This window comes from Rousettus aegyptiacus, unplaced genomic scaffold (assembly GCF_014176215.1).
Source record: "Rousettus aegyptiacus isolate mRouAeg1 unplaced genomic scaffold, mRouAeg1.p scaffold_m13_p_3, whole genome shotgun sequence".
Classification (NCBI taxonomy): Eukaryota; Metazoa; Chordata; class Mammalia; order Chiroptera; family Pteropodidae; genus Rousettus; species Rousettus aegyptiacus.
In genome coordinates, this window is record NW_023416306.1 from 146,590,929 (window position 1) to 146,618,670 (window position 27,742).

General features: G+C 43.2%; 1 long non-coding RNA gene across 2 annotated transcripts; it reads left to right on the forward strand.

Moving 5' to 3' along the window:
• The first annotated feature begins 315 nt into the window (after positions 1-315).
• LOC107503280 lies at positions 316-25,553 on the forward strand. Of its 2 annotated transcripts, XR_001595198.2 has the most exons (4): positions 316-567; positions 5,623-5,769; positions 19,086-25,086; positions 25,325-25,553. It is a non-coding gene; the product is annotated as an uncharacterized LOC107503280 (long non-coding RNA). The 2 variants fall into 2 exon arrangements; XR_001595199.2 differs by lacking the exons at positions 316-567; positions 5,623-5,769 and having other exon boundaries at positions 14,544-19,270; positions 24,951-25,086.
• Positions 25,554-27,742: the final 2,189 nt, after the last annotated feature.

Here is a 27,742-nt window from a genome sequence, read left to right on the forward strand (position 1 = left end):
TTGCCCCAAAAGAGAAAAGTCATGACTTTATTGAAAATAGTAAATGTCTGAATGCATTTAAGATATGTGTTGATTCATGGCAATACTGTGTAAATAACTGATTTTATTCTGCAGGTTGTACCTAAGCACTTGTCCTCAATGTCTTGTGTTCTTAGTATTATGCTTTTTTGGGGGGTGGGGTTTGTTGACTCATTTCCTCATTTAGAATTGCACTTTTTTTTTTTTTTGCTAAAATTTCTTCCTTTATTACAGGAAGTATCAGTTTCCAAATGCTGAGATGCATAGTTGTAAGTGAGCTCTGTGTTGCATTGTGAAAGCTGGCTACACTATTTATTCTTGGCATATGGCCACATGTCCATTGATAGACGTTCCAAAGTTCTATGGGAAATGTGGAACTAAGATTTTATATAATGTAAAAGTGATTGTACTTCATCAACGGAGAAATGAAACCAAACTATCAGCCCGATGAAACCAAACTGTCAACCAGTCATTTGTCTTTTTTACGGCACTTGATTCATCGATGGAGAAATGAAACCAATCAACCAACCAAACAAAAAACCCCAAACTGTAAGCCAGTTATTTTCTCTCTCTATTTTTTTTTTTTTACAGTAAAATTGCTTTATGGGCAATTAATTATGTTGTGAAATGCTTGTGGCAAAGACATCTATGGCAAGGATGCTTTCACAGAATACCTAGAACCATGGTTTGGGGACAAAGTAGATAATCTCATCTCCTTCACGGGAAGGGCTTAGTCCCCAGGGTGACCCAAAAGCAGAAAGCGATTCAGAGATTCCTGGAGTTCACTGTGTAAGTCCTTGGCAGGGCAGTAAATCTATCTAGCTGAGAAAACTGTTTACTTATGGCACCAAACCAAGCAAGTCAGGCCTTAATAGACTGATGCTGGTTGGCTGCTTCCATTCCTGAACTTGGTTCTTTCCACAAAATACTGATTTAAGGCATTTTTGATTTTCTAGACTCCTCTCAAACCTGCCTGAGGAGGTGGTAGAACTTTGGCTTTAAGCAGTAGAGGTAAAGAAAACGAGGGAGGCAGACAGCGAGTGTTTAGTTCCACCCCAGGCCTCTCGGGGAGGGGTTTTACAGTGTACACAAGGTGGCCTGGAGCCTTTGGAAATAGAGACCAGCATTTAAACTGGTGTCAGCTGGGGATGTCAGTAGGGTAGAAGGCATGGTTTTTGCTCTTATGGAGCATATAATCAACTAACAAATCAATAACAAACCATGTCAAAAATACCTAGAAATGCTCCTATTTATTGGCATAGGAGAAACTGTAAATTAATGCAGCCTGGACTGCGGGTGGGATGAGGAGAGGCAAGGAAGAGAAGTGGGGCTCATCTAGGCTGGCTTCTGGGAGCGCAGGGGAGGAGATTGACTTAGGTTTTAAAGATGGAAAAAAAAAAATTGGCTAATTCATTACTCACAATACCCACCGAGAGCCTACTCTGAGCGAGACTCAGCAGGAAAAATGAGAGGAAGAAGTTAAAGCCAGAACACCTCCCCTACCTCTTTCATTCCAGCTCCTCTCTGGCTAGCCTTCCCTAGGCCCAGCTGAGGCCCACCCAACTGGGGAGGAAGGAAGGAAAGCAGCAGGGTTCAAGAGGTAGAGTCTGATTTTTATTGGTTGCAAAGAACCTAGCAGTTGGCCCAGTGTCACTGTGTAAAAGGACAAGTTGCTGTTCTCAGGTCTGGGACTCAGACTCCTTGGGTGGATGAAGTTAAATATCATATCTCCCCTAATTCCTCCACCACTTTTGAGGATAATAATTGTCACACTACTTTATTTGTTCTGAAGAACATCGAATCAGCCACTGAGCCCCCACTTACCAGTGGTAAGAAGCCAAGGTTGGTTATGGTTTAGTCCCACCCCTCCCTGGGATCTGGTGGAAATCCCAGAGGACCCAGGCAGAGCATGATCTTCTGGTGCAGGGTCTCTGGTCACCACACGCATAGAGTCATTACTGAGGAAAGGGCTAGAGGAACAGAGTTGCCTGCGGCTTCTGGGCAAAGTGGGATCTTGGCTGCAGTTCTCACAGTGCCAGGCCTAATGTCCACCTCTTGGGCATCCACACAATGGCACTTCTTTAGAGAGAGGCTCAGTCACCTCTGGGTGCTGTGTGGGAGTGCGGGCGGGGAGCGGGGCACAGTTCATGCCACTTATGGATACTCTCATTTTTTTTTTACCCTTCGTCCTTGAAGAAATTTCTCTCCCCATTTTGCCCTTGAACAAGGCTTCCTTAATTGGCTTAGCTTTTGAAACCAAGTGCTTCTATTTGGTGGGGGTGATGGGGGTGGGGTTGTTATAGATGGGGGAGGAGAGGAAATGTGTCACACAGGCATGTGCATGGCTATCTCCTGGACATTTGCAACTTCTGGTTGTAGACCTGAGCTGCAAATGCCAGGAAAACTCCCTGGAGACTAGGCAGCCCAGCTGTCCAACACAAAGGCCTCTTGGGATAGGAGAGAGATAAACACTCCTTATATTTTGACTCCCACTGAAGCAAAACCAGTGTTAATTAATCTCTCAGTAGGTTATTCTGCACATACCTGTTTGCATCTGTGGCTCGCTGGAATTGCCTCTATCTGCATCTACCTAGTTATATAGGGGCAGACACATTTGGGAGGAAAAAGGCCAGAGTCCTAAGAGTGCCCTTGTTGCTCCAACCCCATCATCATTACCACTAACACACACACACACGCACGCACGCACGCACGCACGCACATGTGCAAAGATAGAAAGCCAGACCTGACCGTTTGGCTGGCTTCAACCACCTCTGAGAGGAAATCCATCTGGTGGGAGGTAGGAGTAGGGGGTGGGATGGAGGCTCTGCTGGTCAGGCCTTGGGAACTGAGGCATGTTCTACGGTCAGCTTAGCAAAACATTTGTTACTAGCATGTAGTGAAGGAACCCCCCTCCACATCTCATGGGTTGGGGTGGCCCTGCTCAGCGACTAGAATGTGTCAGAGGTAAAATGGCCACACATGTGTGATTAGAAAGAGTGCCCTGAGCCTTGAGTAGTATCTTATGCAGCCCGAATGCAGTGGTAGAGTCCAAATCGAGAAGACGGGGCTAGGCAGCTGGGTGAGCCACATCTGAGTGAGGAGTGACCCCGAATGCTCCTCCCATCTCCACAGACCCCTCCATTTCTTGGTGGCAGAGGTAGTGCCTGAGTAACTGAATCTCCTGGAGAGCTGATGGGGGTGTCTGGGACGTGCAGGCTTGAGGGGTCCCTCTGGGGTCTTGGCTCTCCAACAGCCTTTGATATGGTGAGGGAACCCTCGGAAACCAGGCAAAACTGGGGATCCTGCTGGGAAATTGAGTAGAGCATAGAGTTGCCAGGCTTTGGAGTGCTCATACTTCATTCTTATTTGCAATCGTTGCCACTAAATATCAAATAGATCTTATACATGACGTTCTCAGTGGCACTGAGTTATCGACAGTGCCTCGCCATCCTGAATAAGGCCCATGAAACTGTAGCATGTTCTAACAGATCACGATGCTTCTATCTCCAGAGGATTTTCTCCTAAATTATAGTCTGTCATCTGAAGTATGTGGTACATTTGGTAGTGGGTTTAACACGTGATCCAAATTACATGTTAATTGGGCCCATGGAGAAAAAGAAATAGATCTAAATAACACAAGGAAAAGGCTTCCCAACATGAAACTGCTGAGTAGTCACTGCTCACCAGTGGCTCCCTTCTAACGAGCTGTTAAGCTGGTTGCATTAATTCATTTCAAAAATGAACATTTTTCCTAATTTGTGTTGTCCGCATTTGCTGCTGCTGTTGTCATCACCATTCACAGCTGTCAATCACTTTGTAAAGCCAAGATGTAAGTAACTGTTTATGGTTTTCTGATCTCTCCCTAGAGGACAATTGCTCCTTCTAGAGTATTCTCTCAGGCTTTGCTAAGACTTGTGTTAAAAGGATCCTGAAATGAAGTCCTGCCCTTTCCCCTGGGAAAGATTTCATGGTTAGATCTTATCACAGGTTTCCCTTTTTAGTCTTTCCCAACTTTCCGTTCTAAATGCCATCCTGGCAATCACTAATTACAATGACTCGGAAGTTATCATTAATAGAGGCCTAAATCATTCAGGTGGAAGATTATTCTTTTGAATTCTTGTATTTTTCTTGGAAGATGTCCTTGAGTTAATTATTTAGTATTTGGATTTTTTTTTTTCTTTTAGACACAGTGTTGTTTCCAAAAAGAACAAATTGATCACAGTTCTGTGGGGGGGATGAAGGGATTACGTATAATGTATGCAGGAGACAGATGTTAAAAATAAAAACAGGGCTCTGGGGGCTTTGCTGTTCCCCGCTGCTGGCTTGTTAGAAAAAAAAAAAAAAAAAAAGAAAGAGAAGCTGCCTGGGCTCAGAGCAAGGGGCAGATTCTAAGGATGCTCCTCAGGTACTGATGAAATACACACCAAGAGAGAGGTGACCATTGCCAGGTTCCCTGAGGGGCTGGGCACAGTGGGTGAGGGGGAAAGCAGGTTTTCAAGCTTGTGAGAGGGTCTGATGGCTGCAGGTCCCATGAGGCCTGCCATGTAGTACACTGAGGAGTCACATCTTTTAGATGGAACTGTCCTGCGGCCCCAGGATTAAAAACCTATAACCACACTGGGACTGTAGGACATTCACTGCTAAACAAGAATATGGAGGTAACCAACCGTTCAGTAGTGAGACACTGAAGAGTGCAAATTAGAATCACACAGCTGAAGAGTCTCTGGTTCTTTGGACAAGGGAAAAAGGCAGAGAGTGCAGAAGCCCCTCGAATCCCCACATGGGCCTCCCTCCCAACCCCCCATTTTTTGACCTGCTGGCATCGCCTTGGCAACTCAGACAGTTTAGCATCATGTTCCCAGGTACAATTCATATTAATGTCCTACATTCTCTTGTTGGCCTCACTGGTATCACTTGTTTTTAAAAAGGACATTGCTGTGTACTTATTCTACAGGCTCAGCAACTCCTGGGGCTATGAAGCTTCAGGGAGGAGGCCTAATGCTGCGGGCTCCGGGCAGTTTGTGGCATCTCTCTGGCATTAGGTTACACTGTCTGGGCCTGATTCCTGCTGACGGACTTTACCCTGCTGGCCTTGGGAAAGCCCGGTTCACAGGATCTTCATTATGATGGAATTCTGTGACAGAAAAATGGAGCAGCTTGGGCATCTGGACTGAAATCCTGAACTATGCAAGAGTGGGGATGGAATGGTGCTTAATGCAAGTCTCTAAAATTCATTCATTCATTCTTTATTCAGTCACTCATCAAACATTAACATAATTAGAAATTCATTCTAATAATGGCAATTTACTGCAAAGAGAGTTTTTGTGGCTTTTAAAGGAAATTGTTTTACAGCACTGAATCTTTCCACATTGGAATAAATTGTTGTCAAAAATGGCCCCAATTTTCTCCTCACCCATATTTGTATATAATACTTAATGTGGCTTTGTAGCATTCTTCTTGAAAGAAAGGAATCTCTTTCTCCTGTCTTGGAATCAGTGCTGGTCCTGTGACTTCTTCTGGCCAGTAAATGTAGCAGAAATGATGGCAAAGCAGCTCGGAGCCTGGGTTTCAAGAAGCCTTGACTACTACGGGTCTCTTTTGTAGAACACCATCACCTAGAGAAGAAGAATGGTGTTTCCTGTCAGAAGAATAGAGGCCACATGGAAGAGAGCCCAGTTTTTTCAGCTTGAGGACATCCTAGATTGTCTCACAACCTGCTGACTTCCAGACACATAAGAGAGCCCAGCCAAGGTAAGGAGAGCTGACTGCCAGTGCACGAGCGAGCCCAGCTAAGGTCAGAAGACCTCCCAGCCAACCTGTAGGCTTGTAAGCAAACAACGACCCCCTTTTCTACACATTCCTCTGCTATACAGTTGGTTTCCAAACATACCTGCACACCAGTATTGTCTAGGAAAACTTTTCTAAAAATGTATTTCAAGCCATTATCCTAGACCAACTGAAATAAGATCTCATAGAATGAGGCTCAGGAATCACCATGTATTTTTAGAAAAAATTTCCCCAGTGGACTTTGATGCTCGGTCAGTTGAAGGAACTCCTGGGCTCTGTCTGCTCTGGGTCATACACAGGTGACACCAACAGGTGACCCCTTCTTAAATTAGTGCTTGAAAATCAAAATCCACCACTGTTTTTCCAGTGTGTTTACTCAGGTTATGTGTTTTTTCTTTTTAATTTGGGGGCGCTCTGAGTCAACTAGTTTTTGAGCCTTTGAAAACCAGAGGGAGAACAATGAATGTGAACTTGTAGAGGGAAACCAAAACAACATAGCATCTGCAACAAAACCAGCATAAACTCCCCAAATGGCATCATGCTGCCAAGACAACTCTCCAACCCTTCTCTGTCGGCCTCAGTAGAGCATGGGCCCTGGAGAGGTTCAATTATCCTCTGCACATGTCCTATTAGGGAGCCCGGCAAGGGAAGTGACTAGAATGTTCAATAATAAAGTTTCCGGGGTTTTAGAATAAAGGGTAGGAAATTCAGAACTCAGCTTGCATTTTTCTTATAGCTTTGACTGCTAATAATAGCCAATAATTCTGTTGTGATACTTGCATTGTTAATTGAAAAATAAGCGATGAATGGCATCATTATTAGGGATACATATCACATTTGGATAGCCATTCATTCATGTAACAAATATTTGTCCACTATCTGTGAAATATTGGACAAGCCGTATGGCTTCTGCTGTCCAGTTGCTTATGGAAAGGAAAGTATAATATTAGAGAGAGACTACGAATTCAGAAGTTTGAGAGAGATCTTGTTCAGCTTGGGGGAAAAGAAGGACCTTTTAACGGGGAGATGGAATTTGAGTACAGCTTTGGGAAATAGGTCGGATTTACAGATGCTCAGTTTAACGGCATTGCGGAGGGGGAATGTTTTCTTTTGTTTTGTTTTGTTTAACAAGAGATTGCAGAGCTCTAATGTTAAATAGACGATGAAAGCAGGTTAAATGATGACAGGGCTAAAAGTGGGGTGGCTCGTAGGAGGCATGGGTGTCCCATTGACCTCTTTTAGTGCTCGTGAAAGACATGACTCACTGATCCTGGGGATCTTTTCTATTAACTCTGAATATAGCCTTGAGTCCTTTTCCACAATGCATTTCACAGAGCCACCACCAATCAATTAGAGTTGGCTTATAAGGAAAAACTCATTCCACATCCCTCTTCGCCCTTTCGAAGGCCAAGGCATTAGCAATTTATTCTGGAGATAACAGCTAGAGGAAACAGCTCCCTGCCCCGGCTGAAGAGGTGATATAATCAAATATGATCTTTGGACAAATAAACTGATGACAGAGCCTAGAAAGTACTGGGATGGGGAGCAAGGAGTAGTTGAGGCTGGGAGACCAGTTAGGAGGCTATTGCCATAATTCAGTAAGAAGTTACAACAGCCACAATTAAGAAAGTGGCAGTGATGATGAGAACAGGAAAGAGAGGACAGAAGCAAGAGGCCTTTTCAGGGTAAAATTGGCAGAACTTGGAGGTTCATGGAATATTGGGAGTTGGGAAGAGAGGGATTAGAGGACTCAAGCTTTATTGCTGAGAGTATGATAGTTCTAGCAGAGGAAGGGAGCTCAGAAGAAGAGGCTTCAGTGGAGTAGCTGGTGAATTTAGTTCTGGAATAATGAGTTTGAGAAGCTGGCACCACATTCAAGGGGAGATGATCAGGAGAAGTTTGGCATTGTGGAACCGAGATCAGGGAAAGGGAGGAGCTAGAAATGTGAATTGGGGAATCGTGTATACAGATGATGGTTGAAGGTGGCGGAGTGGATGAGATCACAAAGGGAAAGGATGTAGAGGAAACAAAAGGAGGGAGCAGGAGAGGGAAGAAGAGAAGGTAGCAGACAATAGCAATCTGTGCATTGAAGCTATCATAGACCAAATTGTACTTGGTTTTATCCTCCTTAGGTCTAAATGTCTCTGGCCTTTTTGGAAGTATCTAATTCCATGTGCTAAAAAGCCTGTGGTAAATACAGCCTCCCCACCTACGTCACCTCCAATCAGTCAGGTTCAGAAAATGACCTAAAGCCCACATGCCAGTTGATAGACATCAGTGGCTGGTCCCTGTGGACTCGAGATTTTTGTTGCTATACAGATGCCCAGACACGTAAGCATGTGTGGAGAGGTGCTAAGGAAACTCCTCCTGGATTCAGGATGCTGGTGCTTTTTGCCTTAAAATGCCCCCTAGTAGACCCTGGGGTCCAGAGGCAGAGCAGGAGGGTTTGCCAGGGCTAGCACAGCCAGGCTTCCAGGCCAGAGCCGCTGCTTCCAGCCAGGGAAACCACTGACTTCCAGTCCCTGCCAGATGATGAGGAGGCCTTGTGGGATCAGAAGAGAGCGTCTAGGACAGAGCTTTGGCATAGGGGTTTGCTGATGCCTTAATGGAACACCCTATTTGGCTTGAAGACTGAAATGGGGGAACCCAACCAGGCCCCACCCCAAAACCTGAGGGCTCACAGTGCACAGATGCAGAGTGCAGCAAACCCTGTCTGCGTGGGCTCAGGGGCACCCCACTCAGTATTTAACCACTTTAAGCACTTGAATGCATCCAAAAGCAGGCCGCTGGAGTAGATATCAAGAAAATTCTACAGACATGATGAAAAAAAAAAACGTTTTAATAAATGAGGTAACACTATGTAGATTCACAGAGGTAAACTCCTATATCGATTGCCTGAATTGTCTTTGAAGCTCACCTTCTTGGCCATTTCTGCCACACCCCTCAGCATCCTGACTCCTTCCAGCCTCTATTCTGCAGTAAGCTTTCCCAGAGGGAAACCTCGCCTCTCCGGCTCCTGTCACACCTGCGGCTCCCTCCTCCTCTGCCCTCCCTCCTCTGAGTCACTACTATCCCTGTCCTTGGTGCCTCTCCATAGGGTCCTCCTTGGCCTTCCTTTTGTTCATCTTTTTGGCTACTGACTCCCTTTTGGCAAAATGGAACTTCTGCTCTGCCCAGAGTTGCTGTGGTGGCTGTAGCTTGGCTGGAGTCTCCTGCTTCTTGGCAGGTGACATTCCTGCCCTCCTATGGAAGGTCACAGCTATTTTGTTGCCAGAGGTGTTAACCACACTTATTTTAGATGGTGAAGGCGTTGCCTTTGTCTTTGCGTTAGCCACAGACCTTGCTCTTCTTCTGAGAGACAATAATGATAGTCGTTTTCATAATAATAGTAGTAAGAGCTAATGCAAACTGCAATTACGGTGTGTTAGGCACTGTTCTAAAAGCTTTGCAAGGAGAATCATTTAATACTTACACTAACCCTATAAGGTTGAGGAAAACACTACTATTATCTTCATTTCCCAGGTGAGGAAACTGAGGCACAGCCTTTAAAGGATGCACTCAAGGTCCATGTAAAGCCCTAAATGCCATGCCTGAAACATGCTAAGCTCTAGATAAGCATTAGCTGCCATATTGTTTTTATTATCGGTTTATGTCTGCCTCTGACTCACTGTGACTTGGGAAATGCAGTCCTTCTAAGTCTGTTTCCTCATTTGTAAAATACAAATCATCTATAGCTCCCTTCCAATGGTGATTTTCATGCTCTTTGCTCATCTCATTCCCGCATTTTTGCAGAAGGAGTCCTGTTTACCCAGGGAGTTTATCTCACTAGCTTTTCCTGGATTTCACAAAGAAGTAATTGCTTGACTGCTCTGGAAGCTTCAAGAAAACAACTTGAAATGATGCCTAGGGGGCATTTTGTTGGCTCCCCTATCTATCAAAGGCCTGTGGAGTTGAAGCTACCTCAGCTGTCTCTGAGAGCCTTCATTAAACCAGAGTGTGATACTAACTCCATGTTTTTCAACCTGGATTCCCCTCCGGGAGAATGTGAGGGAAGAGATGTGAGAGGCCCGGGCAGTTCTCAATTACACTTCTTTGGTTTGATCTTGTATCTTCACTGCATTAGCAGACGAGGCTCCACCACCTGGGATTTGGCCAGAACAGAGGTTAGAAGCAAGGGCTTCCCCTTGGCCATCAAAAGGTTTTTCACTCTTGGAAGAACCACAGTCACAGAGTGTTGGTTTTGCTTCCTGATCTAGTGCCATTTATAGGTGATTGAAGTTCTGAGCTCCCAGTACCCTAGAGAGACAGGCAAGCCCGTGAGCTGCTGGTGTACACTTAAGACCGTGATGCAAGCAGAATGTTCTCTGATCCTATCTTATATAGTTCAGTGAAACGACATCATGGGAGACACTGTTGTCTCTGGCCAGGGTGCTGAAGGACGGAATGTTAAGAGGGAAAACTGTCTGAACCTTGTAAAGCACAGGGCTGTGTCCTTGCCAAACAACACAGTGGAAGCCCGCTGGGTATTAATAGCAACAGCTAACATTTACGGAGTGCTTACAGTGTGCCAGCTGCTGTGCTAAGCACCATTTAATCCTCACGATGACCCTCTGAAGTAGGTCTTATTACTGTTATCACCACCAACACTTTGTAGAAGAGGACACAGACTAAGAGAGGCTAAAATACTTGCCCCAGTCACACAGCAGTGTCAGGCTTTGACACCAAAGCCCATGTGCTTCCTCGTGGCACTCTACTGCCTTTCCCCTGAGTCCTTGGTGCCAAGGACCTCCCCTGACCATGAAGATAAGGGGACCCAAGGACAGCAGTTGAGAGGCTGCTTTGGCCCCACATTTGGACTGGGTTTGCTCTTCGAGGGACCTTGGGTCCAAGGTCTGGGTCTTGGCGTTGCAGATTTAGAAAGTCTGTTTTCAGTTGTCTCAGGAAATTGGGCCTGGGGGAAAGAATTCCTACTGATCCTGGAGAGGACTCGGGACATGGGCATGCAGATGTTCACCCACAGGTGACTCATGCCAGCCGTCTATCTGCATGGTAGTTTTTCTTGGCAAAGAGTCTGCTCAGGAGACTACTCGGCAGATACGCATGTTGCTCAGGGGATATTTCCACCAGTGAAATATTCTTTTCCAGGGATCTTCCTGCCTGGCTTATTAGTACTGGTCTTTGGAATTCAGAGTACTCTCTTCATCTTTACTGGCAATACATTCGTGATCTCCAACTTTTATTTTCTAATATTCCCCTTTAGGCCCCCAAATCTTAGTTCATCACGATACTGCTTTAAGAAAGCCATGGTAGAATTTCTGAGATTAATTTTATTTTATACCAGGACATGAAAATTCCTGCCTTCCAAAGAAGAAACAGAGAGAGAGAGAGAGAAGCAGATCAGGAGGCAGAAAAGGTGGCTAGATGCCAGGGTCAGCTCAGCTCCAGGCAAGCTGTGTGGTCCTGGAGGGGTGAGCCTCATGAGTGGGAGAACCAGAGAGCATCCAATCCACCCCTTTTACTTTTTGGCTTGGAAAAAGCTCAGCATGTACTCCTGCTTGCGCTGGGAGACAAGTAAGGCCCCTGGCTGGAGAGTATGGGAGAAGGGAGAGTGTCAGGGCATTATCGTCTAAAAAAGTGATTGCCAACCTAGAGATCTAGACTTCCAGATCTCATCAGAAATATTTGAACTGGTTTCAACATTTAAGCAAGTCTCTTGGAAATTGTACATTTATACCGATAATAATGTACATGCTAACCAAAATGTCAAATTTCTTTGCCTTTGTTCGAACTATATTAGCTTGGTGTGGTAATACTAGTTATCTGATGCTAATCTGAAAAGTTGGTTGGCAGCCATCTATATTTTGAATAAACAATAAGTAGAAAAAAGATAATCACATACACTTGTCATTTTCATTGTCTTGTTACACAGCACATTGGAGGTGGCTGAATTTCCGCTTGTTTTTTCTTTTAATTGTAGAACATCTTTCACAATATTGGGCTTGTGTAGATAGAACCTAATGAAAGAAGTATGAGGGAATGAAAAATTGGAGGGCTCTTTGTGGTTTTGTTACCTCTCATCTCTAATGTAAGTGGAGGCTGAGGGTCAGCAGAGGACACCTAGAAACCCCTTAGTAGCAGGGAGACCTGGTTTCAGCTTCACAGATGTTTTTCCAATGTGGGGTAAAGACAATTTTATTCTGCTCTCTGATAAAGCCATCTGCATGCTTTCTGTTCACCTGGGTTCTTTAACTGTTCAGTTATTTAAATCTTCAAGGACTGACAACTCCCAACCTCTCTCTAAAACTGTATGTTGTAGACCAGAGTCAGCGCTTGCTTCCAGGAATGACTGTGGGCCTTTCTTCTCCATCCTGTTTAGCAGGTAATTAGGCACTGCCTTGGTGCCTTTACTAAAAGCTCCTGTGTTATACATCTCTCCTGAGGCCTTGTCGTGGGCTCCTCTCACATCTCTGGTGGCAGAAGATTTGAAATAGTGCCATAAAGACCTTGTCATTTTATAACATTTAGTATTTCAGAAATGCTTCAGCAGTCGTCACAATGCACAGTCCTCACATCAATCAGGTGAGGTGAGTGGGAAGATATTAATATTCTCATTCCACAGATGAAGAAATGGAGGCTCAGTGAGCTCCAGGAGCCTGCCCAGAGTCACCGGTGGGTGAGTGTGGATCTGGAACATGAATCACTTATCTCCCATTTTCTTTCCACTATACTAGAGGCTGTCTTTCTAGGCATTCAATTCCAAGTGCAATGGCTTTTAAATTATATCTCTTTACTTGATAAGACTGCTACGGGTGTTTCTCAGAAGACTGGAGTGAGTTCTTATCCCTGTTGAGGGAGTTCGGGGGTACCCCTGGTAGTGGAAGCAAAGGTCATGCTGTAGGTTTCTTTGCTTAGTTGGCTTATTTTTCCATGGTGCCTGGGCCAGCCAAGGACTGGGGAGCCATATGACTCTACATTATTGTTCTGCCAAGAGGTTTGACAAAAGAAAAGGCACCCTGGGTAAACAAAGCGGCCAGCATGCAGGAGGACTGGAACCATCAACCAGACAGCTGTCTCCTTTTGCCTCACCGATCCCAGCTGCATTTGAGCTTTGCTTTCTAGACTTTTTTTTTTTTTACCCCTTAACTTACCTTAAGCTCTAATTCTGATTTCAATAAGGTGGTCAGTTTCTACTCAAGGCCTCACTGCTCTTCAGGACACAGGGCCGATGTGGAAGGTGGGGACTGACTTGTGTCCTCCAAAATCTGCATATTCTGGCTCTGCCATTCCCAGGGCAGAAGTCCACTTCACCGGCCAAAGAGGAGGATTTTCACTTTTCCTTTAGGTTGGCTTGCTGAGTCCAGGCCCAGGCCCCCACACACTAACATCCTCCTGGGAGGCTGAAAAAGGAATTGCTTCACTTAGAGGCAGCCAAGTGGATAGATGGTGAGAAGCATCTGCTTTGGAAATGCATTCCTCACAGCAAATAACATTTGCATGATTGTGCCTGCAAATATCACCATGGCATTTGCTAAATTAAATACAGAGCCTTTGCTTGCCTGACCTTCACCTTGCTCTAGCCCAGAGATGTTCCTGGTGTCTGGAAGCTTCACCTTAGGGAGGGACCCCCCTTAGCTCTGCCCTCTGAGGGTGAGGCGTTCTCTTTTTCACCTGGGAAAATACATCTCTCTCACACACAGAATCCAGATTTTAAGCTAATTTTGATCTGAGTAGCTCATGACATGGAAGCAATGACAATGACCCTTATAGTTTCTATTTTTTTTTTTTTTTTTTGCCTCTCACAAGCCTACAACATATGAGATGATAGGCCTTTTCTTTATATTTTTCACTGTATGACTGTGGCACTGCACTACTTTCTTCCTTTGTCTTCCTTGTCTCGATATTTTTGTACATGTGAATTGTCTCCCCCAAGAAATGATAAGCTTCTGGCAGAGAGAGACTGCATATTTGACCATACTGAGTCATCTATACATGTGGATATGCTATGTTTAGGTATATGTGCATATATGTCTATGTAAGATTATATGAACATAAAGAAGTATATGGGAAGGTACATATTAGGTCATTAACATGTATTATCTGGGCAAGGGGTGGCTAATATCGATGGAAGAAGAAGAGTGGGAGGGGTGGTTAAACAAATAAAAAGGGCAAAAAAAAGGCCATATTAAAAAAAAAAAAAAAGAAGAAGAAGATGTTCCTGGCACATCAGTTCAGCTTTAGGAGATGGGGGAAGAAAGCCAAGTGATAAATCAGCAGAACATATTTATGCATTTATGTAAAATTTTACATATGTATGGGTATCAATAGATTAACATAGGGCACAATTATGGAAGAAAAAAGAAGTACTGTGCACATAAAAGACATTCAATAAGTATCTGGTGAATGAATGAATGTTTGTTGTATGTTTTAATTTTATAAATTAAAATTGGATTTTCAAGGAGATATTTATTAGCTAATGACACCTATGACGCTTTCAGTGTGTCCTCATAATAGGCATCACTAGTGTTCTCTGGTTCACAGGTGGAACAACCTGCCTGGGACAGTCTCAGTTTACTCTATGGTCACCTTGTTCACCGACCAGCTTCATCAGAATTAGCTGGGGTGACTGCTAAAAGTGGAAATGATAGGGCCCCAACCCTGGGGTACTGAATTAGCATCTGAGGGATTGGGGGGGGGGATAGGTAAGGGGTTGGGCTAGGGAATATGCATTTTAACAAGTATTCCAGGTAATTTTTATGTTCGTTAAAGCTTCAGAATCATTGCTCTAGGCATTTTTAGCTGCCCAAAGTGATGCACTGCTTCTATAACTAACTTCAAACAAAGTAAAACAAAGAAAGATTTATTTACCATTTTTAAAAAAGATCATGTCTCATCATCTGACATTTCTTTGTTCTATTGCCAGTATTTAAAAGATCTAATTCATGTGAACTTTCTAATGTGTAGATAGAATGCAATAAATTTATCTAACTCGGAGCCAAATTCCGTGAACTGAAAATGCTTTTAATTTCTGTCAAGCCTGCTTTGTGCGATCATGACCTACCCTAGCAAAAGAATCTTTGGTCTGTTGTCATTCTAAAACAATTTTCTGAAAACAAAATGCAATATATCAAACATTTAAAAGCATCGAGGATAATGTAACAACCATCCGTGCTCTTACCACTCAACTTTGTCCAGTCCTAGCATTTTGCTAGACTTTCTTCAAATATATTTTTTAAAAGAATAGAAAAATTACGTAGCCCTTCCTTATCTGTCCATCTTTCCTCCTCTCCGAAGGTAACCATCGTGCTGGATTTAGTGATTTTATCCCCATAAATATTTGTATATTTTTACTGTAAAATGTTTTCATACACAATTTGGTTTGACATATTTTAAACTTTATATAACTGGTATCACATGGTATGCATTTCTCTGCAAATAGATTTGTTTTGCTCATGACTTATTTATCATGTTGACATGTGTAGCTCCAGCTCATTTAACTATTATATAATAGGGCATAGTGTAATACAGTGCTGTATAGTAGAGCATGGTAATATGGTATTCCTAGTATAGTATTAATAGCGTGTTGTTGAAGGAATGTAGCCCCAATTTTATCTATTCTATTTTTGATGGACATTTAAGTTGTTTTCATTTTTGAATCTGTTACGAACAATGTCGAAATGAAGATTTTGGTGAATTTCTCTTACACTGTGATAATTTTATGTATCAAGCAATGGACTTACGGGTCATAGTATATGTGCATCTCCAGCTTTAATGGATATTGCCAAATTGTTCTACAAAGAAATTATACCAATTCCCTTAACTACTTCTTGAATGTTTCAGCAAGTTTTCCCTTCTGTGGCCTCAAATTTAACAGCAGAAAACAGAAATATAAAAACCAAAGAAAGAAAATAGGTTTGAGAATGCATTTAATTATCATTGGAACTTACCTCAGACTGTTTCCCCCACCCCTCTCCCCACCCCAATCTGGAGCTGTTTCTCCCAGGAGACCACCTCCCTTCAAGTACAATCAGTGCATGTTGGTTAATTTAAGCTCTGGTGACTAGGCATTTGAGAGCAGGGTTTCAAAGGTATGCATGCAAAAATATTTATTTTCTGAGAGTTTAAAGACTAACTGGGAAGCTAAAACATAAATTGTAGACAAAAGTTAATTATTTAAATAGCAGTTTAATAGTAAGAGAGAAAAGATATCACTAAATCATGCTGATTCATCATTGAATAAATCATGCCTACATTAATTCTATAGGAGTTCTCAAGATAGGGAAGTCAGAGCCTATGTGACTCTAATTTGCTGGAGAATGGTTTCCTAGCAACCATTACTAGATGAGAATCAGCTAACTCTGCTTTTCTGAAGCAGACTTTGTTAGAAAAATGAGTTAAATAAATGCTAGCTTAAGGTAGAATTTCACCACATAAAACTATATTTGAAATACATGACTTTTGCACAAAGATCTAAAATGGTTTCCTTTCCCAGAGGCTAACAAACGTGGATATGTGGAAATGGAGGTGTCACTTGATTTAAGGACTTGGTCATCTGAATTTTCCAAGTGTTGGGTATGGACAGTGATGAGTGAAGAGACAAATGACAGACTCAGGGACAGAGGGAGGGGAAACAGTACCGGACACATGAATTGTAGAATCAGGAATCAGGCAATTTCCTAGGCACACAAGGCCCAGGAAGTTTTAGTTCTTAGAGCTAAAGATGGGGAAATGAGTCATTTGTACAGTAACCCTAGAGACTTATTCCACATCACTTCTACTGGTTAACTCCAAGAGATTACACATCATGTATTCCCTGGCATAGAGGAAACAGCATGAGACTGATAATTCATCTCTGATGATGACTGTCTGATTGGAAAAGGGGAAATCTTGTGTGTATCCCAGGAAGAAGGTCCACGAGAGGCTCGTTTATGTATTTTGAGCTTACTGTGCACTTGGTGCACAGCATCCAATAGAAACTGACAGAGAAAATAGCCATCAGTGAAGACAAGGTTTTCCAAAACTAACTCTTTCAGCTAGCACTGCATTGAAAAGACATTTCTTGGGCCTTCAAATAGAAATGAAATGGAGACCCACAGAGTTCTAGAGGTGAAAGAGACTTCTACAGATCAAAAATTTAGAATATATAGAAATGGAGAATTCTGACTTATTTGAAGTCATATTTGTATCTGACTTCTGGAAAGGAAACTGTCTCTTTACCTTTCTTCTTTGCAGAAAAACAAACACTATCAGATACTCTCAGAGAATTTTGTGAGAAAAGGCATAGTCTTTTAAAAAGCTTAGTCAAAAAAATTGAGAATAAAATATTAGTTAAGAGATCTTAAAATATTCTTGTTATTCTCAAAATCTCTTTAAGGTTTTCAGTTAAGGTAAATTTAGAGTTGAGATTAGAGTTCTGTTAATGATAGGTCACTTTAGTGCAATTTTTCAGTGCTGTAATTTCTACTACATGTCAGATGTCATTGAAAGCCTTTAAAAATCAATGCCATGTCAATCTGAAAACTTTATTGACAAATATTTTGTTTCAAGATGGTTAACTAAGCTATACAATTATCCTTAAGGTGTTACTTGACATTATTTTTAATATACCAATTATTATTAAAGGAAACTAATTTCTTTGAATGTAGCCATGACACCAGATATACAACAATGTAAAATTCAGCCCCTATCAAAGCTGGTGGGTGTTCTGGATTCTGTCACCTGGATTTAGCTTGTTCCAGAGGATGCAGTGGTGTGCTGGGACTGCCTCTCTTCCCTGCTCATGGTCAGCGATGTCATTTTGGTACCTTGGAACCAGACATGGTAAGAATATTTAGACCACTAGACGGGGCAAACACTACGAATTGGGGCATTTTTTTAAGAAAGCCAATTGTTAGACATTTACCACCACACTCCTGGGCAGATGTCACCTCTGTCATCACAGTAAATTGTCGATCCTAGGTCAACATTCATTCCACTGACATTTGACACCCAGCTTGTGTGTGCCTATGCATAGACTCGATCTTTCTATTCATCCATTCAAAATACAACCAGAAAGGTAGTCAAACAACTACTTCTTCAAAAAAAAATTTTTTAATTAAAACCAACCAAACAAAAAGCCTCACAGGATCCATTCCATAACTGACTATCAGCTATAATATTTTGTTTTGTAGGGTATCCACACCACTAGAAACATCTATTCCTATAGACAATGGAAACATCTCTGGAAAGCCAATTCGATCTTCTCGAATCTGACTTATTTACATTTCACAATGGGCCCAGGCTAATGACCGTTCTTCCTGTTGCAGGAGCTCCTTCAGCAGCAGCTTTGATGTGATACCCCTTCACTGACCTCCAGAGGACCAGTGACTCAAAAGCACCTTTGATTCATGTTTTTTATTAGCAGCTTAGCTCCTCCAGTATTATGTGTACTTCCCTCTGTTGGTTAAATCCCTTGTTTTTTCCTCTTGGTTGCACTAAGATCATTGCTAAGTATTCATCAAACATGGGCAATGTGCTAGGTACTGGTCTGCCTGGAATCCAAGCAGTGTTTTTTACACTGAAGCTCAGAGCCAATCCAGCATGATATGGATTTAATGAGAGGTTAGAAAGAGCCCAGGACAGCTATATGAGAAGAGATCTGTCCCCAGTCCCCCTAGAAGGCTAAAAGTAGCTGATACTGAGAGGCCTGTGTAATATTCAGTGTTCTTGGTACATTTTTGATTATGCTGATATATTCTTAAAAAAAAAAAAAAACAGCAATGAAAAGCTTACTGTCACTTGGACTTTGGGGTTAAGTCCCTTTAGGCAGAATAGATATCCATCCATCCATCCATCATATGGTAATTTATTAAACTTTACAAAAACCTAGGATCTAGTCTGCTCAGGCTCTGTGGAAATCCCTTGGTTGGACAGGTTTCTGGAGGTAGGGGCTGCAGAGGAGGTTGAGGAATCCTCCTACTATGAACTTTCTTCCTTCCGTGTTCTGGTTGTTGTGGGTAACACCAAACAATGAGGATCTTTTCCCTGTGGGAAATTTGTTAGAGCGAAGAAGCTTGTAATCTAAACTATTGGTTGCCATGTCATCTGCAGTGACAGGGGTAAAGATGTAGATTTTATACTCCCTGCACAATCCACTCCCTTAAGTCTCTAAACAAGGTGGCTTAAAAAGAGAGAGAGAGAAAAAATGAAGGTGAGGAAGGAACTACCGATATCAACTTTTAAGCCTTTCTAGGCCCTGACCTCCTTTCCCAGCTTCATCCTAATCAGGCTTTCCTGTTTCTCAGGGGGGGAAAACGAACTGCAGCAGAACCGCCGTCTCCTGAGCCGCTCCGGGAACGTGCTTGGCCCCCTGACCTACCACGTTTTGGAAGCACGGGACTACCAGCCTCTCCATCCTTCTGTTGCTGTGCTGTGTCCGAGACTTTGCTCTATGCTTACTGACCCTCAGAGAAAAACTCAAGCAAAAGTGGTAATTTGGTGGACGATCACATTCCACGAGTAGAGTCTCATGCTGTGTTGGTCCCACAGATGCAATTAGTTGCCCAACAGCAGAAAGCTCGTTATGCGGTTGGCAGGTACCTTGGCACATTACCCATGGAACAGATGGCTACTGGTTCCATAAATTAGATTTCCAGATAATTGTATAATAGTGTCAACCAATCACTCCTGCCTTGCCCTTCCTACCTCTCTGATAAATTGGAGTAAGTCTGTGTAAATGCACTGACCTCCCACTAATTAGCCATTCCTCTGGGTGGGAACACAGTTGAGAAAGGGTCTGAGGGAGGGCAAGAGGATCTGATTTTTTAAGACATTTAATTAATCTTTAGTGTGCATGCCTTCTCACCCTTTCTCTCTAGTCCCCATTCCACCTTTCTCAAATGTTCTACGTACTGACCAGAAGGCACTCGGTCTCCCTTCAGTCTGTTTTGATGACCAGGTTAGGAGGGATTCCCCTGCTCCAGGTCCACTCTTCTGATTCATATTGATGTGATGCAAATAAGAATACTACCCCATTACTAAGGGATGAAATGGGAGGAGTCCTCTGCAGCAGAACCGCTCGTCAGTACTCTCCTGCTACCACACTTCTTTCTTAAAGGAATTACACTACCCTAACTCAGCCAAGTTCTTCTACTATGTATTCTCCCTCCCACCCAAATGGTAGTGGACTAACAAGATCGGCCAGAAGCCAACTAGATTCCCTCCCTTGAAAAATGCAGAGAAAGGGATCAGGAAGCAGAATGATATCAATGCACATAGGAAAGTGTAGGCACGCCTGCACTTAGAATGGTCTTGGCTCTAGAGTCTAGTAAGTCACCTTTTTCTTGGATCTCACCTAGTCAGAATCTTTTGAATAAATTTCCCTTTCCATCCAAATCTGCATGAATGGTTTTTGTGTATCTAAACGATTCCTCTCTGGCACGTTCCCTGACTCCATTTCCTTCCCCAAAGGAAAAACACAGACACCATGTCACTGTCTTGACTGTGACTGTCCCCCAAACCCTGATGTCAGATGCTAACCACTTTACCAGGTAAAACATTCCTGAGCCAGAACCACAAGTTCAATTATAAATGGAGTGGAATCTTATCTAAAAACCTTTCACCTGGGCTCCACCAGCTAGGGCAGCCAGCATTGCCTGTGTCTTAAAACCATGACACCAATGTTCTTTCCCCCAGTTGCCAAAGGGACAGTGCCATAGGGGCCACACTCCTCCACCTTGGGCTTGCTCATGCAGTGGCGTTTGGATCATCATACTAGTTGGATTGGATACTAATTGTATCCCTTGATTTTCTTGTTTTTACAAGAAGGTGGTTTAGAGTAGTGAGAAGCAGTGCCTTTCACGAAAGAGGTAGTTTGGGACGTGGACAGTCCTTCAGCAAGGATGCAACTAGGCTCAGGCTCAGGGCCAGGCTGTGGTGGAAGTGAGTTCCTGGAGGCAGGCCTGGGAAACGCCCGGTCAGCTGGAGAAGTGGTGTGTTCTTTTGGTTTTGTTTATTTGGTTAATTGCTTTTGCTTATTTGTTTTGTCACATTTTTAACAAACCTGTCAGCCAGGGTGTGTGCCAGGAGCCCATTAGACTCAGTCTTCATAAAGGGATAGTCAGCACTGTGGGTGAGATGAAAACAACCTTCCAAATTTCCTGCATATGAGGAGGATGCAGAGCAGAAGCATCACTCACAGCCTTATCCCAGGCTCTAGACTTGGGATCTTTGAGGCCACACCCTGGTCAACTCAACTAGTGACCACTGCCAACTGTGTAGAGAGTTCTGATACAAATCACTGAGGAGCTGCTAGCTAACCATGAGAGGGACTCAGGGTAAAACAGTATCTCTGTTGTCGTACTGTATTTGGCCAAAAGCACACTAAGGAATAATGACTGTGGGCAATGATCATGTTCTTTTGTGTGTTTGAGGTCTGTTTATATGCTTGGTAACCACCTGATGTCATTTTCAGGGATGTGTCGGCCAAGCAAATCATCCTCTTTGGCCAGAAATGTGAGTCTGTAGTTTATATAAGGCAAGACAGTGAGGTCTGGCCATAGGAAGTGGCCAAACCAAGTGCAAAATGATCATTTCCAGATGTGCCCAGCTTTAGTATAGAGCCAGCTACCTTGTGCAATCAGGCTAGTGCCACCACAATACAAGGCTTGCCGAGTTCTTTTTAGCAGGAATTCGCTCTGTTTCCCTGGCCTATGTTCTTTCACCTGCTTTAACTTCAAGCTGATCTGTTATCTTATTTCCTGAAAGCCCTAGGAGTTTATTACCAGAAGGTTATAAAATTTAAATAAGCACACACTTTGAAAATGGGAAAAAATATCAAAACTCAGACCTCTGGCAGTGGCCAGGTTGCAGGCTTCCACAGATCAAAAACAGGCTTCTCCGCCACTACATGGGACCATCTCTGTCTGGGGGCAAGAGGCTTGCCCTTCTCTGCTTCTTGGGTGAGCAACCATACTTGACTCTTTTTTTTTTGTATAAGAGCAACTTTTGGCCTCAAACCCATGACTCTTTGGAATGTTGGTAATTTATAAAGAGTTATCTCTTAAACTCATGTATCCGAATGAGTAACAAAATTTTAATGGCATGATTTTAAAAAATGCATCCAAAGATAAAATACATCAAAGGATGAAAAAATGACAGGGTCTGTAGTAAGTGCAAGGGAGAGTGTCCAAGCCCCAGCCCTCTTAACACTTCTTTTGTTACAGCATCAGGCATTTCAGGACCTACATCATGTTGATATCTCCAAGGCCACATTAGGCCATTTGGTCAGGGAATGTCTATTGGGTGCTTGCTTTATGAAAGGCCTAGGATTAGGAGCTTAGTGAGGAGAGAGAGAAAGGAATCTGAAGACCTGGTTTATAGTTACAGAGTTTGCAATCTCACTGGGAGATATCCTTTAGGTCAAACAATTTAAAGGTAGTTCTCTGAAATCATAAACTACAAAGTACCAACAGCATAAGGGGTACCAGGGAGAGGAGGGGCTGAGACAGTGAAAATCCATCCATCTTGTCCGGGACATTTTCTAAACACATCTTGTGTTAATATACATTCAACTAAGTCCTGTCTCTAGCCACATGGTTGTAAATATCACACAAGGGTCTCTGATATACTTAGCTGCTCAAATGCCAATGGTGGTTTGGTCAACGTCTCAGCCACATCCCTTGGGAACTTTCACCAATCAGACTGTAAACCAAGAGCTCAATGTTGATCCCCAGCTCCTTTTCTCTCTGAAGTCTTATGAAGTGAGATTTTATTCCTTGCCTTACTGTGATTGGATGGTATTATTACACATCTATAAATTGTCATTACCCTTTCTCCAAGAATGTCTGTGAGATTAATGTTCTCGTCGGATATAAGGGCAACTGTATATCTGGACATATGTGTGTGGGAGAGAGCATACATATGTATGGGAAAGGTTATATATTTGAAAGCCTATGTGTTCTCAGTATGTGATAGAATAAGTGACCTCAATATAATGTGAAAGTTTTGATTTTCAACACTAATGCTTCTGTGGCTATTTATTTCTTTCTCTGTTCTTGGCTAATGACTCAAGGTAACCAGCGCCACGTGGGCACTGGCCTTGTGAGCCAAGCAGCCAGCCTCCCAGGAGGTTTTGTTTATTGAAGCAAAGTGAATAACATGCTTTGCCTCTTATTTTTAAAACTACCCTTTCATTAAAACAGCTAATCACATGCATTTTCTAAAACTTTATTGCTGACTTTTAAAAATGGATGAATTTTAGAGTAGTATTTAAGGGAGCAATCAAGGCCGTATGTGCCACGTGGTGGACCTGTTTAACAAACCTTGGCACATTGGTAGGTGCTGCCTTGTGAAATTTGAAAGACACATCTAGCTTAAGTAAAAGGATGTGCATATCCTAGAGTGGGCATATGGAGTTTGTAATACAGAGGAGAGAGAATAGGCCAAAAATAAGAATAACTTAAAGTTTTAGATTGGTTCTTAGGTCAAAGATTGATAGGATATTGAGGAAAATGAAGATCAGACATATATTACTATAATGTTTTTTTAAACGAGAAAGGCACAAAGATTTCTGTATGTTCCCTTACCCAGAAAAAAAAAACATTCCTTGGGATAAAGTTGGGGAAAAGAATGACGAACTGATCTAATTCTGCATAGAAGGCCTTTTGCACAGGGGCGACAGCAACTCTCTTCATGCAGGTGCTGTGTAATATTACGCATGGCCTTGTCTAAGACAAGAGACTAGAGTCAGTGGTGTTGCAGTCGTCCGGCTCACTGCCAGCTCAGTGAGGACCAGCGGTGCAATAGGCCTGCCAGGTCTGTGTAACCGAAGCTGCGTTAGAAGAAGCCTGGAGGCTAGAATAAGGGAGAAGACAGTCCACGGCACCCTCCTTTAAACAGGCCACTTTTGGAACAATCTCTTTCTAGAAATGCAACTTGGGTGCCAATGATGTTACAACTTTGAGAAATGATGCCTAAACATTTATGTATATTTTTTCCATGCTCTAGAGTTCTCAAAGTGACTACCTTATCTTATTGAACCTCAAAATGAATCTATGATTTAACATTATCCCCACATTACAGATGAGAAAACTGAAGCCCAGAGAGGGTAATAGGATACGAACTCTCTGGTTCCAGGACTGGTGCTTTTGTTGTTGTTGTTTGTTTGTTTGTTTGTTTTCTGTATTTCATGAACTCCAACAAGCCCAGAGGCAGGAGGTCAGGATAAAGATTCTGGATGCTACATTTCAGAAGGAGATATTGAAGAAACTGGAGACACTTGGCCCAAAGGAGAGATGCTTTTAGTAGGCCCATGATAGCTGTTGTCAAATATTTGAAACTGACATATGGAGGAGGGAGGCAACCTCTTTATAGCTCCAGTGGGTAGAAGTAGGAGTAATTGATTAAAATTATGCATGAAGTCAGAGGGTGATAGGAAAACTGTGTCTGAGAGAGTGACAGGTGTTGAACAGCAGAATTATGACCAGATAGGTCAACAAAGAACTGTGTCCAGACAGACTTCAGGGCAACAGAGAGCCAGCTGGGTCACATAAGCAGGCAGGATGCAGGGCCGTCAGCACGAAGGTCTGCAGCTGGTGCTTCTGTGGGCAGGCTCGATCAGTCTGAAAGCATCACTGCTGCTCGGTTTTTATTCCACTCCCAGCAGTGTCCCCGGATGTGGGGTCCTGTCCCGGAGCCTTGGCTGGTCAGTTTAGAAAGCTCATCGTTCAGAGCTGACCATAGCCCCTCCCAGTAATGGCCCCTGTTCTTGACAGGCCTGCAAGTGCTCCCCACCTGTTGGCTATTTTGGGTTTTCTTGTTCTAGGTCCGTAGATGCCTTGTGGCTTCCCTCTGCTTTCTCACAGGTGCTTAGAGCACTTAGGACTTGCTGTTGATGGTGGGTTTTCCCAACTTGCTTGCATCTGGGTTTCGTGAGGATCCTTCATCAGCTCGTTTTGTGGTAGATGTTGTCTGTGGCTGGGTTTGTTCGTTTTGCTACTTAATAGCTCTGTTTTCATGAGGAGATTCCAGAAGGTCCGAAACTTATGCTGCCCTATCACCACCATCTTGCCAGATGTCCTCGGGCTTGCTACTGTTACTTCGAATGGCTGGCTCCTTCTATGGCTCTCTGACCAGGTGCCTGCTAATTTAATTATATTCATTTGTTTCAGGAAAGGTCAGTGAAATAAAATGAGACCTAACACTTCCGAAGAACTTGGAGGTACAAAATAAGTTAAGCCCTGCTCGAACATAACTTAAAGAAGAAACTCAAGAAGACTTAAAAACAGACAGAGGATTTTTTTCACAGTGAGTTATGGTCCTGGGCTGGGAAAGATATGCCATATATATATCCACATTTTGCTTCTTTGCACCAGTAGAGAACAATTCTCACAGTTGGATGTCTGACTCAGTAATTTGTTGGTTTTGCCTGACTGAAGTCACATCATTGATTGATGCCAAATCTTGCTCAATTAAAGGTTCATTTTTCTTTTGGTTGTTGGCAAATGCAACATTGATTATGGGTTATTATCATCCACTCTCTCAGATTTCAAATGCTCCAGGAGCGTCTGCCTGCATACCAACTACTGCAGCAACAGGACTCCCAACCACCTTTCTATTCTGGGCCCAAGGACACCTGCCAATGTGTCTGACTGCAGGGAGGTTATGTGCTCAATCAGGCCCTTCCTTGGGCGATCAAAAGAAGAAAGGATCTTTACCTGATCTCCATCTCACTCCCAGCCCCCCACTTTCAAGCTAATTAAAGACAATGATACTTTGTGATACTACTTGGGTCTTTTTTGGTAGTCTGTTTATGCATTTGGTGGTTTGTTCATTTGTTTGTTTATTTCTTCAATAAGTATTTTTGAGAACAGGCTTGTGGGGCAAATGAAAAAAGTGCAGAGGCTACAGAAAGATGAGACTGAGTCTCATAAACTGTGTGTGAAAACAGTCAAGCTGTATCACAGGAATGCGGCAGGATGTGGCAACTCCGGACTAAGTGCTGCAGCCACACCTGTCAGGCCCTTGCTCTGAGCGTTTCTGAGGAGAGGGGTGACAGCAGCCTGGGCTGCCAAAGGACTTTCAGTTTTCACTCACCATCTTCCACTTCGGGATGGCTCCCCAGCTCCCCAGCATCCTCTGGCCTTCAGCTGTGCCTCCATCGATAGCAAGACTTCATGAGAATGAAAAGTGGTTGCTCTTCCCTGTAGGACTGAGGCCTCCACGAGGAGCCCTCTGGCAGGATGGAGTTGATTTGCAGAGCTGCTCCCGAAGAGGGTCCTCTGCATCCTTGCCTGCCTGCACTCCTGTCTGGCCCTCCAGGTCCCCACCATGACCTGATGCATTTGTTTCTTAGGGCTGCTGGAAAACATGACCCCAACCTGAATGGCTAAAAATAACACAAACTGATTATCTTACAGTTCCAAAGGTCAGAAATTTCACTGGTCTAAAATCTAGGCGTCGGCAGGGCTTGATTCCTTCTGGAGGCCTCGGGGAGACTCTGTTTCTTTGTCTTTTCCAGTGTCTGGAGGCCTCTTGTGTTCCTTGGCTCCTGGACCCCTTCCTCTGTCTTTAAAGCCAGCAGCGTAGCGTCTTATTTCCTTTCTGACACCACTTTTGTTGTCACATCCTCTTCTTCTGACTGACCCACATGCCTCTCTCTTATAAGGACCCTAGTGACTGAATTCACTGGACAATCCAGGAAAATCTCATCTCCAGGTTCTTAATTTAATCACATCTACAAAGTCCCTTTTGTTATATAAGGTGAGATTCACAGGATCCAGGGATTAGGAAGAGGATATTTTTTGGGGGGGGACCATTATTCTGTCTGCCATATCTAACCTCTTTTTTTTTTTTGGTTTGTTTTAATTCTTTTTATTTATTAAAAATTCTTTTTTTATCATGGTAAAATATATATGACATAGAATTGACCACCTTAAGCATTTTTTAAGTATACTGTACAGTTCAGTGGTATCAAATACTACCATCCATCTCCAGAACTCTTTTCAACTGATAAAACTGAAAATCTATACCCAGCTCCTTGTATTCTGATCAAGGCAGGATGACTAACTCGGGGAGGCTCAGCTGTGGCATTCGTCAAAATGATATTAATGAGAGCTAACGTTTAATGAGTGCTTGCCCCACACACACACACACACACACACACACACAAATAGTTAGATAGTTGAGGAAACTGAGGCATGAGAGGTTAAACAGCTTGCTTAATATAACCAGCTGAAGCAAGTGGCCTGACTCCAGACGCATGCTGCTTCCCTGGAAAAGAAGGTTCACTAGGACACCAGGGCGGCCGACAGATGAAGAGTGGTTTCTGAACGTGGCCTGCAGCAGCGGAACCTGAAGTATCTCACATGAGAGGCAGAAGATAAAACTTCTCAGACAGCTTTGTGGCCAGTGTCAATTAAATCGCATCACTCTAGGAGACTGTTAATCAGACACTTCTGTTTGAAAAAAAAAAAAATAAATAATGCTGCTGAAGTAAGCAGGACTTCTCTACGCGTTACGGGAGCGCTGTCAAGCTTGTTAGTGGAAATTCCCCCTGCCGCCTCCCACCCCATGTGGTTTGCTGCTGACACAGCTGCAAAGGTGCCTCCGAGTGCTTTTCCAGCCCTGGCCTCTAGACGAGTCTCTCACCTCGTTGCTTGCTATTAGCAGTGATGTTCCTGTGGGTCTTCAGAAGTCCATTTTTCTTTTTGGAGAACTAGCAAATCTCCACAAGAACTCCGCAACCCTGTAATCCAGCTGCCTGCCATGTGAAAGATTGGCACAGAGATCAGAGTTTAGAAGAATAAAATGTGCTCACAGACACTCGCCCTGAAGAACATGAGCCCATGGAGACTCTAGGAAATGAAAAGAAGATGCCCAGTTTGGATATGGAGCCATCAAGACAAATCCTGTCTGTGGTTTCATGTTAAATGATGCTCTTAATCCCCAGCTCTTGGGACCT